Raw genomic sequence first — 14621 nt, forward strand, 5'->3', positions numbered from 1 at the left:
TCTCCAATCTTAATAACAGATTAGTACAATAGAATATCCTCCACTAAAATGTTCTCCTCAGCAACTATGTTATCACAAATGATATGTTGGAGTGCTTCAGAAGTTATTAGTATTGCTGTGAAGCTATAAGTAATGCGTTTTATATAAATTCTCATAGTACATCATCGTGTTAAAGAGTTACTAGCTGTAGATTTGATTTTGCTTTCAATAACCTGAATGCAGGTTATAGTAACTGTAATGTACTTATTAAGACCAAGAACTCATAGCATAATAATTCACTATATATTTTTCCATTTATCCATGTAGTCTTTTGGATTGTTTCTAATCTTGCTCAGGCTTTTAATATATTAAATATTTGCCGACCAGGACACATTTTTAGCAAAATTTTATTGCAACTGTCAGGTCTCCGTAGCATTGCTCATGGATAGTCTGGGGTCGGCACTGCAGATAGAAGGGCCAAAATTGCCCTCCGCCCGAAACGGGGCGCACCTACCGATTTTAAAGTGTTCCGTCTGCACCAATGCATGAGGCAGATTTTCAGCATTTCGGATCTTGTTTCCGGTCGGAGTGGTGTTAGTGTCGGGAGAGGGGCGGAGTGGCCGTCGGGGAAGGGGCGGAAGTGATGGTGGGTCAGAGTGGATGTCGAGAGAGGGGCGGAAGTGGGGGGGGGGGGGTGGGTCAGAGCGAACGTCATCAGCGGGGCAGAAGTAGCGGCAGTTTGGAGCGGCCGTCAGGAAAGGGGCGGAAGTGGGGGCGGGTCGGAGCGGTCGTCGCTCCGGGTCATCAGCGCGATGCAGACGGTCCCTTCCCTTCAGTTAAAGGGGAGGGCCACTACGAACTCTGCAGTCACTTTAGTGGCAAACACTGGGCCACCAGGAAGGATTTCATCTGGGCCAGCAGCCTGGCACCCAAAAGGAGTGCCTGTTGGCAGCCCGGCCAAACCCGTGGCCGCCATCGTCAAGCCGACCTGGCAGTTGGCCGACAATTAAAATAAAATGGTGGCCGCAGCAGTGCACCCTCCCATTTAAGGGTGGACACGCTGCCCAGCCACAAGAAGGTTCCATTGGGAAAAGCTGTCAGTGGCACTGACTGGCGGCCAATCCACTCCAACGAGGCAATTTCCAGCGGGGCAATTTCCCATGAGGGTCCAAAATGGGGTCACCGCCGGTCGGTAAGGGGTCGACAGAGCAGCAACACGGGCGGAGTGGAGACATTCTCCGCCGGAAAAATCCACAAGGGCAATTTACAAAATGGCAGCCCCATGCCGACCGAGCGGCGAGTGCTCACCAACCCGTGGCCGCCACTTTCAGGCGGCCAAGACTCTTATCGAAAGGGACAATTTCGGCCCCACAATGTTTATCTGCTAACCTGGCCAGTGCCTTTAAGGGCACTGCTCAAATGCTCGGTGTGGTAAATTGATCGGAATATGAAAATCTGGATAATTATAGCTAAGGTGAATCAGAGGGCAATTGCAACTGCTTATAAATTTCTGGCTGCAGGACAAAAGAGGTTTCGTGCATCTGTAACGTGTGATACTTTGACATGATGTCTAAGGTGTAATAGACACATTAGATACAAGACTTTTATGTATATAATAATAGATAGTAATACATGAGTGGGAGCGGGAGGTCGAGGCCCATAAAAAGGCCAGCAGCAGTTCGGGAGGAGCAAGCTATTGCAGGAACAAAAAAGTTACAAAATCAAAATCGAAGTGTTACATCACAGCCAAGTGGGTAAGGGATTGGCTGATGGATTGGTGAGTATTTTTCTTTTTCTTTTCAGTAGGAAACCTTTGACATTGTTGTAAGTAGGATCTGCCAGTAAATATATGTGATCTTTATTATCTAAGGAGAGCCGGTTAATTAAATCGGCTGCTTGCTTAGTAGCGGCTGGGTGTGTTGTGCTAAGGTTTTAGAATTTAGTTCTACTTGATAGTTGCGAGTGTAACTAGAGGGGTGGCAGGGCAGCTCAGTCCCATGGATGGCACATCCTGTGGCTTCGCGCAGCCGGGGCGACCATGTGTGTGGGAGGTGTCTCCAGCTGCACCAACTCAAGCTCTGTGTTTTGGAGCTTGAGTGGCAGCTGGGGTCACTGCAGTTCATCTGCGAGACTGAGAGCAATGTGGATAGCACGTTTCTAGAGGCGGTCACCACACAGCTTAAGAGTGTGCAGGCAGAGAGGGAGTGGGTGACCGCCAGATAGAAGAGGAGGACTAGGCAGGTACTGCAGGAGTCCAGAGTCCATCTTGCTCTCCAACCCGGTACACTGTTCTGAGTACCGGTGGGGGTGATGGTGGGGGTGATGGTGGCTCTGGGGAGTGCAGCCAGAACCAAGTCCACGGCACCACAGGTGGCTCAGCTGCGGGGGGGGGGGGGGGGGGGGGGCGGGCGGGGAGAGAGAAAGAAGAATGGAAGAGCTATAGTGGTAGGGGATTCAATAGTCAGGGGAGCAGACAGTCATTTCTGCAGGCAGACGTGACTCCAGGATGGTATGTTGCTTCCCTGGTGCCAGGGTCAAGGATGTCACTGAGCGGCTGCAGGGCATTCTGGGGGGAGAGGGTGAACAGCCAGAGGTCGTGCTCCACAAGGGCATCAATGACATAGGTAGGAAGAGGGATGAGGTCCTGCAGGCAGAGTTTAGGGAGCTAGGAGAGAGATTAAAAAGCAGGACCTCAAAAGGTAGTAATCTCCGGATTACTCCCAGTGCCACGAGCTACTGAGTACAGAAATAGGAGGATAGAGTAGATGAATACGTGGCTGGAGAGATGGTGCAGGCGGGAGGGCTTTTGATCCCTGAGGCATTTGGACCGCTTCTGAGGGAGGTGGGACCTGTACAAGCCGGATGTGTTGCACCTCAACAGAGCCGGGACCAATATCCTCGCGGGGGGGGGTTTGCTAGTGCTGTTGGGGAGGGTTTAAACTAGCTTCGTAGGGGGATGGGAACCTGAAAATAGATTCAGTAGGGAGGGGAGTAAAGCTGGAATTAGAAAGCAAAAATAAAGAAAGTGAGTTTGAAGCAGAGAAGAAACAAGCAGGAAAAAAGGGTAAAAAAACAAACTTAAAGGCACTTTGTCTAAATGCACGTAGCATTTGTAACAAAATAGATGAGTTGATGGCACAAATTGAGACAAATGGGTATGATCTGATAGCTATTACAGAGACGTGGTTGCAAGGTGACCAGGACTGGGAATTAAATATTCACAATCTTGACAATCTGGAAGGACAGACAGAAAGGAAAAGGAGGTGGGGTAGCTCTATTGATAAAGGATGGAATCACTGCAATAGTAAGAAATGATATTGGTGCAAATGATAAGGATGTTGAAACAGTTTGGGTGGAGATAAGGAACAATAAGGGGAAAAAGTCACTGGTGGTTGTAGTCTATGGGCCCCCTAACAGTAGCAACTCTGTTGGTCGGAGCATAAACCAGGAAATAGTGGGGGTTTGTAAAAAGGGAACAGCAATAATCATGGGTTATTTTAACCTCCATATTGATTGGACAAATCAAATTGGTCAGAGTAGCCTTGAGGAGGAGTTCATAAAGTGCGGAAGGGACGGGTTCCTTGAGCAGAATGTAACAGAACCAACCAGAGGGCAGGCTATCTTAGATCTGGTCCTGTGTAATGAGACAGGATTAATAAACAATCTCCTAGTAAAGGATCCCCTCGGAATGAGTGATCATAACATGATTGAATTTCAAGTTCAGATGGAGGGTGACAAAGTTGGATCTCTAACCAGCATACTAAGCTTAAATAAAGGAGACTATGAAGGTATGAGGACAGAGTTCAGTAAAGTGGACTGGAAAAATAGATTAAAGTGGAGGACGGTTGATGAACAGTGGTATACATTTGAGGAGATATTTCACAACTCTCAAGAAAAATATATTCCAGTGAGGAGGAAAGGGCGTAAGAGAAAAGACAGCCATCCGTGGCTAACTAAAGAAATAAAGGACAGTATTCAATTAAATACAAGGGTATATAAAGTGGCCAAACCTAGTGGGAGGACAGAAGATTGGGAAGCTTTTAAAAGCCAGCAAACAACGACAAAAAAAATAATTAAGAAAGGAAAGATAGACTATGAAAGTAAGCTAGCACAAAATATAAAAACAGATAGCAAGATTTTCTATAGGTATATAAAAAGGAAAAGGATGGCTAAAGTAAATGTTGGTCCCTCAGAGGAATTAGTAATGGGGAACATGGAGATGGCATAAACTCTGAACAAATATTTTGTATCAATCTTTACGGTAGAGGACACTAACAATATTCTGACAGTGGATACTCTAGGGGCTATAGGGGGGAGGAACGTAACACAATCACAATCACTAAGGAGGTGATACTCAGTAAGATATTAGGACTAAAGGCAGATAAATCCCCTGGATGTGATGGCTTGCATCCTAGGGTCTTAAGAGAAGTAGCGGCAGGGATTGTGGATGCATTGATTGTAATTTACCAAAATTCCTTGGATTCTGGGGAGGTCCCAGCAGATTGGAAAATTGCAAATGTAATGTCCCTATTTAAAAAAGGAGGCAGACAAAAAGTAGGAAACTATAGACCAGTTAGTCTAACATCTGTGGTTGGGAAAATGTTGGAGTCCATTATTAAAGAAGCAGTAGTAGAACATTTGGAAAAGCAAAATTCGGTCAGGCAGAGTCAACATGGATTTATGAAGGGGAAGTCATGTTTGACAAATTTGCTGGAGTTCTTTGAGGATATAACGAACAGGATGGATAAAGGGAAATCAGTGGATGTGGTGTATTTGGACTTCCAGAAGGCATTTGACAAGGTGCCACATAAAAGGTTACTGCACAAGATAAAAATTCACGGGGTTGGGGGTAATATCTCAGCATGAATAGAGGATTGGCTAACTAACAGAGAACAGAGAGATGGGATAAGTGGTTCATTCTCTGGTTGGCAACCAGTAACTAATAGGGTGCCGCAGGGATCAGTGCTGGGACCCCAACTATTTACAATCTATATTAATGACTTGGAAGAAGGGACTGAGTGTAACGTAGCCAAGTTTGCTGACGATACAAATTTGGGAGGAAAAGCAATGTGTGAGGAGGACATAAAAAATCTGCAAAAGGACATAGACAGGCTAAGTGAGTGAGCAAAAATTTGGCAGATGGAGTGTAATGTTGGAGAGGTTTGGCAGAAAAAAAATCGAAGAGCAAGTTATTATTTAAATGGAGAAAGATTGCAAAGTTCTGCAGTACAGCAGGACCTGGGGATACTTGTGCATGAAACACGAAAGGATAGTATGTAGGTACAGCAAATGATCAGGAAAGCCAATGGTATCTTGGCCTTTATTGCAAAGGGGATGGAGTATAAAAGCAGGGAAGTCTTGCTACAGCTATATAAGCTATTGGTGAGGCCACAGCTGGAATACTGAGTGCAGTTTTGGTTTCCATATTTACGAAAGGATATACTTGCTTTGGAGGCAGTTCAGAGAAAGTTCACTAGGCTGATTCCGGGGCTGAGGGGGTTGACTTATGAGAAAAGGTCGACTAGGTTGGGCTTCTACTCATTGGAATTCAGAAGAATGAGAGGTGATCTTATTGAAACGTATAAGATTATGAGGGGGCTTGACAAGGTGGATGCAGAGAGGATGTTTCCACTGATGGGGGAGACTATAACTAGAGCACATGATCTTAGAATAAGGGGCCACACATTTGAAAGAGATGAGGAGAAATTTCTTCTGAGGGTTGTAAATCTATGGAATTCGCTGCCTTAGCTGTGGAAACTGGGACATTGAATACATTTAAGACAGAAATAGACAGTTTCTTAAACGATAAGTGGTTATGGGGAGCGGGTGGGGAAGTGGAGCTGCGTCCATGATCAGATCAGCCATGATCTTATTGAATAGCGGAGCAGGCTCAAGGGGCTGTTAAGCCTACTCCTGTTCCTATTTCTTATGTTCTTATGTTCTTACATTCTAGTATAGCCATTCTTATCACATGTAATCTAATGGTTAGCAACTTTTTATCTATTATGACCTTCCAAATATAAAAGCAATCTACTGATATACATTACAGGAAGTGCCAAGAAAGGTTATTAGCATTTGGCACTTATACTCTTTAAGCTATTTATAAATATTTTTGTGTTCATTTATGAATAAATACTAGCAACTGACTGTACCTCTGCTGAATGGTTGGTGATAATGGAAACCCACTCCATTTTGATCAAGAAATATACGCCTGTTTTAGGCTAGTCAACATTCAGAAACTACAACTCATGTATAATGCCTGCATCCTTAACAAAGAACCGCACCTTCATCACCCCAATCCTTGCCAAGCTCCACTGATTCCCATGTCCCAGTGAACTGATTTTAAGATCGTAATATTTGCCTTCAAATCCTTCCATGGACTCACTCCACCCTACCTCAGCGATCTTCTCCAGTTGTAAATTCATGCGTGCAGGCAGGTAGAGGCAGAAACCCTCACCACATTTAAAAGGTGCTTGGATGGGCACGTGAAGTGCTGTAACCTGCAGGGTTACGGACCGAGAACTGGTAAGTGGGATTAGATTGGATAACACTTCACTTGTTGGATGGAGCAGAAATGATGGTAAGTACTGCAGGGAATCGAATACTGCCAGAGTGATCTCCTGGACTAGTTTCGATCGCCTGGATGGGTTGGAGAGGAATTTTCCCAGATTTTTTCCCCACAATTAGCCTGGGTTTTTATCTGTTTTTTTTTGCCTCTCCCAGGAGATCGCATGTCTCTGGTTGGGGTGGAGTGTAAAATGTTGCGATGCAGGGGGTGTCGCAGTTGTGTGGGGTGGACTGGTTGGGCCGGATGCTCTTTACCTTTCTGCCATTGTTCACTGTTCATAGGTTTACATGTAACCTTCAGGGCTGCTGACCGAGGGCCGTGTGGCTCTGTCGGCCGGCACAGACATGATGGGCCGAAATGGCCTCCTTCTGCGCTGTGGATTTCTATGTTTCTAATCTTATGCTTCTCTGCCATTGGCCTATTCCTGCACCCCACCATCAGTGTCCACTCCTTCAGCTACTGCGCCCTGCCCTCTGGAACTCCTTTCTTCAACACCTCCGCCTTCTCACCTCTTTCCCTCCTTTCAAAAGCCTTGTAAAAACTCATCTTTGACTATACTTTCACCTCCCACCCTTCCATCCCTTCTGCTTGGTGTCTACTGCTTTTTGTCCACTGCCTTGTAAAATACTCGAGACATTTCTCTCTCTGAGGTATTCCACAGAAATATAATGTTGATTTCCTGAGAAGCTGCTAAAGAATTACTATTAATCGATAAGAATTTTTCATTGCCTACCTATAATCTTTTACCTTTGAATCATTAACATAATTTGTACAAACAATAAGCAGTTTCATTCAATGGTGACTATATCAGGTGGAATTCCTTCAAATCTCTCTAAATTATCTAAGATATATGCAAAATCATCGGAGGAAACATATTTAGTGCAACTAGAGCTCGCCCCATAAGTTTTCATAATGTCGATAGTTTAAACATGATGCTAAAGTCCTAATTGGTAAAGCTATGTCACAGTCAGGATTTCAAAACCACCCAGAAGATTTGGAGTCATGCCTAGCTCTTGTCAAAATGGCCTTTTATACTGTTTTCTTTTAATTCAGATTCTGGGCGTCCGGCATCCATAAGCCAGCTTCTGGCACCTATGCTGTTAAATCAAACTTCTGTAGATCATCAGCTCACAGACTCTGAATGAAAGGAAAACCAATATAAAAGCAGTGAAAGATAAAGGCTCCGATTCTACGAATGTGTGCTGCCAGTGGTGACCCTCACACAGGTATTGGGGAATCGCAGGTGCACGGTCCAAGATTGGCCATTAATCCGTTTTCATGTACAGAAAGTTGCAAGCAGCAATTTCCCAATGTGCAAAGCCAGCATGAAAGGCTTACCATCGATAGTGTGCATTCGTACAATTGTTCCTTTTAATATTCACTCCTCATCACGGTGCCCTCTTTGACTATTGGAATTTAAATAGCAAATAAAGCAACCTAGTAATGACTCATTCCATTATTAGTTATGTTAAGAGCTATCTATATAGTTTCACAACATGCTTGAAACTGAAAAGAACTGATAGCTTTCTAAAAGCTCAAAGGCACCATTGAAAGCATGTTCTGCAGCTGATTGCACCAAGCTGTCTAGTCACAGCTGGATCAGTACAATGCATCCTTCCCCATCTCATCTCTGGTCAATTTGCATTTTATCAGCATGGATTGTGCTTCACAAAGTCGGAATAAAGAATGTGGTGACAGATGAGCTATAATTGCACATTTCGAATGCTGTCAGGAAAAATATATCATGGAAATGAAACAATGATATAATTTGATTTTCCAGAGAAATTATAGACCAGTCACATGAATCTCCCCTGCAATGTTCTGCTTATTAATACTTATTGTGATTACTCCCAAGTCTCCTTTTGCATTTTGATAGCTAACTACAGAATTGTATTCTATGTACTTCTATCTCATCCCAGATCTTTAAACATGATAAAACTTGAATAGATTTTTTCCCCCCAAACATGTCAAATTAATGATAAAAAAGCTAACTGAATCATGAATGTATACCAATTTCATGCTTAAAATATACATAGAAAGCTTTGGCATATATGGAATTAATGTCACATGGCAAGGATTCAGAACCTGGCACAGTGGCACAAATGTCACTTAGGCTGGTGCTAATGTACTTTTGGACCAAGAGTTAGAATAAACTGATGGGAGTTGCATTGATAGAGGGATAATAATGTTTGCACTTTGCAAGGGGCAAGGCTCTGCACCACCCTCCAAAACCTGGATGGAAGCCATAACAGTTTTCTTTACATCATATAATATGAAGTTGGTGACAGAATAGCACAGCACTGCGGAGCCCTAGTGTGATCTGTAACATGGATTGATAGGTTGTGTATTTTCACCAATGGTCCTCAACATACTAAGTCACTGAACTCAGGCATGCCACAATGCTGAGGCAATGAGTCAAGACTGGGTACCTGCCCACATCAAAGGAGGGAACGAAAATTCAAAGTGATCCATCACCCATGCCACACTTGAGCATCCCAGTTTCACAGTGACATTAAAATGAGGCCTGTCACTTGGGAGTGTTATCCAGACCACTGAATGGGCCGCGATTTTACTTACCTCATGAGGCAAGCTAAGTGTGCCGAGGTAAGTGGTGGACTGCGATCCCGCTCCCACTTCCATGGAGCTCTGTTGATCTGATTTTATGTTGATGGGATTTGTTAAGCCCGCCCTGTGAGGTTCCCGGCCAATTAGCAGGAAGTGGGTCTGATGATGTCATCTAATGCTTATGGAGGGAGTCACAGGACACAGGGAGGTTTTCTTCCCTTCCAATGGGCAGGAAAAGAGACCTCCATAAGAACATAAGAATTAGGAACAGGAGTAGGCCATCTAGCCCCTCAAGCCTGCTCCACCATTCAAAAAGATCATGGCTGATCTGGCCATGGACTCAGCTCCACTTTCCCGTCCACTCCCCATAACCCTTAATTCCCTTATTGGTTAAAAATTTATCTATCTGTGATTTGAATACATTCAATGAGCTAGCCTCAACTGCTTCCTGGGCAGAGAATTCCACAGATTCACAACCCTCTGGGAGAAGAAATTCCTTCTCAACTCGGTTTTAAATTGGCTCCTCCATATTTTGAGGCTATGCCCTCTAGTTCTAGTCACCCCGACTAGTGGAAACAACCTCTCTGCCTCTATCTTGTCTATCCCTTTCATTATTTTAAATGTTTCAATAAGATCACCCCTCATCCTTCTGAACTCCAACGAGTAAAGACCCAGTCTACTCAATCTATCATCATATTCCCTCATCTCCGGAATCAGCCTAGTGAATCGTCTCTGTACCCCCTCCAAAGCTAGTATATCCTTCCTTAAGTAAGGTGACCAAAACTGCACGCAGTACTCCAGGTGCGGCCTCACCAATACCCTGTACAGTTGCAGCAGGACCTCCCTGCTTTTGTACTCCATCCCTCTTGCAATGAAGGCCAACATTCCATTCGCCTTCCTGATTACCTGCTGTACCTGCAAACTAACTTTTTGGGATTCATGCACAAGGACCCCCAGGTCCCTCTGCACCGCAGCATGTTGTAATTTCTCCCCGTTCAAATAATATTCCCTTTTCCTGTTTTTTTTCCCCAAGGTGAATGACCTCACATTTTCCAACATTGTATTCCATCTGCCAAACCTTAGCCCATTTGCTTAACCTATCCAAATCTCTTTGCAGCCTCTCTGTCCTCTACACAACCCGCTTCCCCACTAATCTTTGTGTCATCTGCAAATTTTGTTACACTACACTCTGTCCCCTCCTCCAGGTCATCTATGTATATTGTAAACAGTTGTGGTCCCAGCACCGATCCCTGTGACACACCACTAACCACCGATTTCCAACCTGAAAAGGACCCATTTATCCCAACTCTCTGCTTTCTGTTAGCCAGCCAATTCTCTATCCATGCTAATACATTTCCGCTGACTCTGCGTACCTTTATCTTCTGCAGTAACCTTTTGTGTGGCACCTTATCGAATGCCTTTTGGAAATCTAAATACACCACATCCATCGGTACACCTCTATCCACCATGTTCGTTATATCCTCAAAGAATTCCAATACATTAGTTAAACATGATTTCCCCTTCATGAATCCATGTTGTGTCTGCTTGATTGCACTATTCCTATCTAGATGTCCCGCTATTTCTTCCTTAATGATAGCTTCAAGCATTTTCCCCACTACAGATGTTAAACTAACCGGCCAATAGTTACCTGCCTTTTGTCTGCCCCCTTTTTTAAACAGAGGCGTTACATTAGCTGCTTTCCAATCCACTGGTAGCTCCCCAGAGTCCAGAGAATTTTGGTAGATTATAACGAATGCATCTGCTATAACTTCCGCCATCTGGTTGGGTTGGATGCTCTTTACCTTTCCGCCCTTGTTCATTGTTCATAGGTTTATATGTAACCTTCAGGGCTGCTGACCGAGGGCCGTGTGGCTCTTTGTCAGCTGGCGCGGACACGATGGGCCGAAATGGCCTCCATCTGCATTGTAGATTTCTATGTTTCTATGTGCTAATGTAGATGCTAGGCCCTTCCCGATTGAGTAAGGGAAACATTGAGTGACATCATGACAGAAGAGGGCAAAGAGGCAGGACTGGCGGGATGACATCCTTCACCAGAACTCCATTCAGTTACACCTTTACTGTGGCCTATAAACCTATGAACAATGAACAAGGGCGGAAAGGTAAAGAGCATCCAGCCCAACCAGTCCGCCCCACACAACTGCAACACCTCCTGCACCGCAACATTCCACACTCCACCCCAACCAGAGCCATGCGATCTCCTGGAAGAGGCAAAAAAAAGATAAAAACCCAGGCCAATTGGGGGAAAAATATGTGAGAAAATTCCTTTGACCCATCAGGGGGTCAAAACTCTGGCCATATTCAATTCCCTGACATACTTATCATCATATCTGCGCCAGCCAACAAGAGGTTATCCAGTCTAATCCCACTTACCAGCTCTAGGTCCATAACCCTGCAGGTTACGGCACTTCAAGTGCCCATCCAAGCACCTTTTAAATGTGGTGCGGGTTTCTGCATCCACCACACTTCCAGGCAGTTAGTTCCAGACCCCCACAACCCTCTGCAAGAAGCTTCCTCCAACCACCTTAAAGCTATGCCCCCTCGTAATTGACACCTTCACCAAGGGAAATAGGCCCTTGCTATCCACTATATCCAGGCCCCTCAAAATTTTATACACCTCAATGAGGGCTCCTCTCAGCCTCCTCTATTCCAATGAGAACAAACCCAGCCTATCCAATCTGTCCTCATAGCTAAGATTCTCTGTTCCAGGCAGCATCCTAATAAATCTCCTCTGCACCCTCTCTAGTGCAATCATGTCCTTGCTATAATACGGCGACCAGAACTGCATGCAGTATTCCAGCTGTGGCCTAACCAGAGTATTATACAATTTAAGCATAACCTCCCTGCTCTTCTATTCTATGCTTCGGCCAATAAAGGCAAGCATTCCGTATGCCTTCTTAACCATCTTATCCACCTTAACCATCTTGGCCTGCTACTTTCAGGGATCTGTGGACAAGCACTCCAAGGTCCCTTTGTTCATCTACACTTCTAAATGGCCTACCGTTTAATGTGTATACCCTTTCTTTATAAGCCCTCCCTAAGTGCATTACCTCACACTTCTCCGAATTAAATTCAATTTGCCACTGTTCTGCCACCTGACCAGTAGATTGATATCCTCCTGCAGTCCACGACTTTCCTCTTCATTATCAACCACATAGCCAATTTTAGTGTCATCTTGAACAATTACTCTATTGGGAAGGGCCTAGCCTCCAGACAGCACCTCCTGAACAATGTTGCCAAGACTGAAATCACAGAAACGGTCCTGCATCTATCCAACTACATTTAATAATCTCCGTTCCACATTTCCGCTTTGCTTTCAATTTTTAATTGCTTTAAAAAAAACACAATTTATAAAAATATGCAGGCGACCCTTAAGTGGCAATTATTTTTCAAATTAAAAGGGGGCGAAATTGGGTTATGCCCCGTTTGGGGTCAGTAGCTGAGTCAGGGCGGGAGTTCCTGTGCCTGATGCGGAGGTCCTGCCCCCGCTGTGAAATTCAGGTTACCGCCCCTCACAGGAAGTGGAGTGTAATGTAGCGCGCTCCGCTTCTTGTTGGGGTGGTGTCCAGGGCGCTACGTGGGCTGACGCGTTTCAACGCCCCTCCCCTTCCGTTAAAGAGGAGGGCCGCTGCGAACTCTGCAGGCCCTTTGATGGCCTCCACTGGGCCACGTGGTGCTGTGGCTGTTGCCCGGCTCCCAAGCGCGACATCAATGGAGCATGGGCCGACCAGCGAGTGAGCCGAAGAAAAAAAATGGCGGCACACGGCGCGGCATACCTCCCCTTTAACTTCCACCCTGGGAGCGGAGATTGGCCCGGTTCGCAACCCACAAGGTTGGCTCATGAGGCGCTCGGCAATTTCCATCATGGGACACAATGGGATCGCGGAGGCTAGTAGTGACTCGGGGTACTACTAGCGGGGCGCAGTGCTACCATGTTCATGCCTCCGCTAACTCCCGTGCAATTTCGTGGGAGCCGGGAGCGCTCCCCAGGTGAAAACCGTTAGCGCCCCAGGAGGCACTAATGGGAGGAGAACAGGGCAATTTCGGCCCCAAAGTGTCTTCCCTTAATCTGGATTTCCATTCATGGGAGCAGGAAGCAATTTTGTCCACGGATGCCTGTGATGGAATTTCTGTTAATTTTAGGGAGATACCTTTAACCATTTTCATGGAACATTTCTGTCTTGCATGAATTTTTTTTACAATATATGAAAATATAGATTGTGTCACCATTGCTTAGTTGGTCGCATTTCAGCTCTGAGTCAGATCTTGTAATTTCAAGCTCCACTCCAGGACTTGAGCACACAAACTAGACTCATGTCCTGAGGAAGCAACATAAGAGTGCTGCACCTTTGGATGAGATGTTAAACTAAAATCCTGTCTGCCAGGTCAGGTGGTCATAGAAGATCCATAAAAGAGCAAGGAGTTCGCCTCATCTTGGCCAGCATTCCCCCCTCAATCATCACCAAAATTCAGCAGGCAACAATAATCTTGGAAACCTTTATAGGGCTGCCCCTGGATGCTGGTGCTACACTCTATAATGATCCTACTGGCTTAATAGGCTTTAATGTATTTGCACTCTGCTTCTGTCCATGACTGCTGCAGAAATGTCATTAGTCAGAAAGGAAAAGGGTAGCCTTAGTCTCCAAGGAGCCATCCTTCTAGTCTACATTTGCCTTCAAATAAACCCGGCATAAATGACTGCCTTAAAATAAAAGTATTGTGACGGTTGCTTCGGTAGTCGGCATTGACCTACATAATATAGTGTTGGCACACATTGTTGCAGTAGAAGCCTTTTCATAGCATTGTGCCTAAGGAAAACAGGAATTTCCCAGCTGATTTGCACTGTATTTGAATTTGAAATGAAGGCACGTTGTGTGCAAGAAAATGTAATGCCAGCAGGCAATCAGGCAAGGAAATTAGCACAATGGGCAATGAGGACATGTATTTTCCCTGCCACAAATTTACAGGTTATGTTATCTGCTGCATTTCATAGGACTCCCGAGTGACCGTGATGAGAGAGAGAGGCATTGGGAAGTACATCGCAAAGAATTGCATCGACGTGAAAACCTTTCCAAAAAGACAACAAGCCCTTTTTGGGAATTGACTACATTAATGGTGGTTTTAAGTCAAATGCTGTGCAGTTGTAAAACGGGATAATGCATCTTGTACCGCTAAAAATGAAAAATCAATGCATGTAAGTTACAAATGAATTCTGAGCCTTATAGTTATTCTTGTCTTGTTAACCTACTCTACAGAACGTTGATTTTAAAAAATCGTTTGCTCCTGCTAACCCTATAATCCACCTTTTTAATTTTCTAGTTAAATATAAAATTATACACAAAGTCACTGAGTGCATCACACGACAACCAGATACCAGTATTGACTATGCTATCTTGCCATCAGTTCAATGTTCCTGGTTCTGTCTAAACAATTTGGTCAAACAAGTGCACTTAAGAGTTGTAAATCAGCATGCACAATTTATTCATAGAAG

At 44.7% G+C, this 14621-nt stretch overlaps 1 protein-coding gene across 1 annotated transcript in view; it reads right to left on the reverse strand.

Annotated features, from left to right (window-relative positions):
• The window catches only part of LOC139277049 (sodium/potassium-transporting ATPase subunit beta-1-interacting protein 3-like), a 209394-nt gene that overhangs the window by 34561 nt on the left and 160212 nt on the right, over positions 1 to 14621 (reverse strand). The gene's annotated exons all lie outside the window — the stretch shown is intronic.

The sequence above is a fragment of the Pristiophorus japonicus genome, chromosome 12, assembly GCF_044704955.1.
Source record: "Pristiophorus japonicus isolate sPriJap1 chromosome 12, sPriJap1.hap1, whole genome shotgun sequence".
NCBI classification, from domain to species: domain Eukaryota; kingdom Metazoa; phylum Chordata; class Chondrichthyes; family Pristiophoridae; genus Pristiophorus; species Pristiophorus japonicus.